General features: G+C 58.1%; 1 non-coding gene across 1 annotated transcript in view; it reads left to right on the top strand.

Annotated features, from left to right (window-relative positions):
- The first annotated feature begins 1,707 nt into the window (after positions 1 to 1,707).
- The window catches only part of LOC126197305 (small subunit ribosomal RNA), a 1,909-nt gene continuing 1,116 nt past the window's right edge, over positions 1,708 to 2,500 (top strand). Inside the window, exon 1 of the ribosomal RNA XR_007539676.1 lies at positions 1,708 to 2,500. This exon is cut by the window's right edge and continues 1,116 nt beyond it. This is a non-coding gene — a ribosomal RNA (small subunit ribosomal RNA).

The raw sequence follows: 2,500 nt of genomic DNA, 5'->3' as shown, positions 1-2,500 counted from the left end.
CGTTGGGCCCTAACCTAACCTACGTTGGGCCCTAACCTAACCTACGTTGGGCCCTAACCTAACCTACGTTGGGCCCTAACCTAACCTACGTTGGGCCCTAACCTAACCTACGTTGGGCCCTAACCTAACCTACGTTGGGCCCTAACCTAACCTACGTTGGGCCCTAACCTAACCTACGTTGGGCCCTAACCTAACCTACGTTGGGCCCTAACCTAACCTACGTTGGGCCCTAACCTAACCTACGTTGCGCCCTAACCTAACCTACGTTGCGCCCTAACCTAACGCACGTTGCGCCCTAACCTAACGCACGTTGCGCCCTAACCTAACCTGTAATTGTTATATGAATTGAAACATTCATGTAGCGTTGCCTAATCGCAACCCTCTCAACATAGGTCAGTGCTCGCACTCTCTGGTGTCCTGCGTATTGATTCATGTTACGGTGCGTACCCTCACAACATCTAGCGAGTGGTGCGTACGTTCCACATGGTCCCGCTATCCACTGTAATGTGTACTGCTGTAAGACTTATATCGCTCCCCTGTCGCCTCTAGTTCGTCAGGCGGGAGTTTGCGTGTTCAATGAGCTTCGCAGCTGTGCAATGGCATTCGCATACGTACGCGGGCCACCTTCCACGTGTTCTCTCGTGCATACGTCGCAGCATGTATGTGGGCTGATGTGGCGTGTCGTGACGCATATCATCCAGGCATGCAAGACCCACTGAATTTGCAAATGTAGATGGACGTCTACGTTTGCTGCCCAAGTTACGCAAATGAACTGGAAATCCGTTGTTGCGCGGTTGTATACGCTGGAGGTGAATCATTGATTGCGACAATCGGTACAGGTATTAACTGGTTGCTTCAGCGACACCCGTCATACCCACGAACGTGAGTGGGCATGTGGGTATGAAGCGATACGCGGCGGTGGCTGGGTGGGACCGTCCCCGGCCGGTGAGGGGGGAGCGCCCGGCGTGCTGGCCGCGCGCTGCGTGGGCGCACGCGCTACAGCCGGCTGGTGGGGGCGCCCAGTGGCAGGCGCGCCGGCCGACGGACGCGGCAGGCGGCGCAGCTGCGCGCTGGCGCACCCAACGCGCGGCGCCGTGCGGCCAAAGTGGGTCCTCGCGGGCCCGGTGCGAAGCGCGGTGGACATCTGCAGTGTGCTGGTCCGATTGAGGACTGTGTGCGTTGAGGATGCGCCGCCGCCCGGCACTCGGCGCCGCGACGCCGTCTGCTGCTCGGTCGCCCCCGCGGTTCTCGCAGGTGGTTTGTATCGCAGCTGTGCGGATGTGTTGGCGCGTGCGCTGTGCTGGGAGAGTTCGCTTTGGCACCCAAGTGGGGCTCTGCCCCTCTGTGGCGCTGGCGTTGGAGCTGCCCGGCCACTGTTTGTGGCCGCGTGTTGTCTCCCGCCGGCAACACCACGACAGCACGCTCCCGGGCCTCTGTCGGCAGCGGCAAGCTCAGTTGGGAGCACGGGTGGTCGCACTGAAAGCGTCTACTCGCCTATCTCCGGGCGATTGCGCCTCTCTCGAACCCGACCAAGTACTTAGGACGGCGCTGCGCGCCGCCGGGACCTGAGAGGGTTTCGAGGTGTATCGTGCAGGGGAGCCCAGCCTCCTCCTGTTTGCGGAATAATTGAGCGGACGCTTGCGTGTTCGCGCGGGCCTCCGGGACACACTCCCGGGCGGCCGGCTGCTCAGCTCTAGTTGACGCAGCTCCCTGGTTGATCCTGCCAGTAGTCATATGCTTGTCTCAAAGATTAAGCCATGCATGTCTCAGTACAAGCCGCATTAAGGTGAAACCGCGAATGGCTCATTAAATCAGTTATGGTTCCTTAGATCGTACCCACGTTACTTGGATAACTGTGGTAATTCTAGAGCTAATACATGCAAACAGAGTCCCGACCAGAGATGGAAGGGACGCTTTTATTAGATCAAAACCAATCGGTCGGCTCGTCCGGTCCGTTTGCCTTGGTGACTCTGAATAACTTTGGGCTGATCGCACGGTCCTCGTACCGGCGACGCATCTTTCAAATGTCTGCCTTATCAACTGTCGATGGTAGGTTCTGCGCCTACCATGGTTGTAACGGGTAACGGGGAATCAGGGTTCGATTCCGGAGAGGGAGCCTGAGAAACGGCTACCACATCCAAGGAAGGCAGCAGGCGCGCAAATTACCCACTCCCGGCACGGGGAGGTAGTGACGAAAAATAACGATACGGGACTCATCCGAGGCCCCGTAATCGGAATGAGTACACTTTAAATCCTTTAACGAGTATCTATTGGAGGGCAAGTCTGGTGCCAGCAGCCGCGGTAATTCCAGCTCCAATAGCGTATATTAAAGTTGTTGCGGTTAAAAAGCTCGTAGTTGGATTTGTGTCCCACGCTGTTGGTTCACCGCCCGTCGGTGTTTAACTGGCATGTATCGTGGGACGTCCTGCCGGTGGGGCGAGCCGAAGGCGTGCGACCGCCTCGTGCGTGCTCGTGCGTCCCGAGGCGGACCCCGTTGAAA

The sequence above is a fragment of the Schistocerca nitens genome, chromosome 7 (genome assembly GCF_023898315.1).
Source record: "Schistocerca nitens isolate TAMUIC-IGC-003100 chromosome 7, iqSchNite1.1, whole genome shotgun sequence".
NCBI classification, from domain to species: domain Eukaryota; kingdom Metazoa; phylum Arthropoda; class Insecta; order Orthoptera; family Acrididae; genus Schistocerca; species Schistocerca nitens.
The sequence above is the reverse complement of the archived record's forward strand: the minus strand, read 5'-3'. Positions and strand labels throughout refer to the sequence as shown.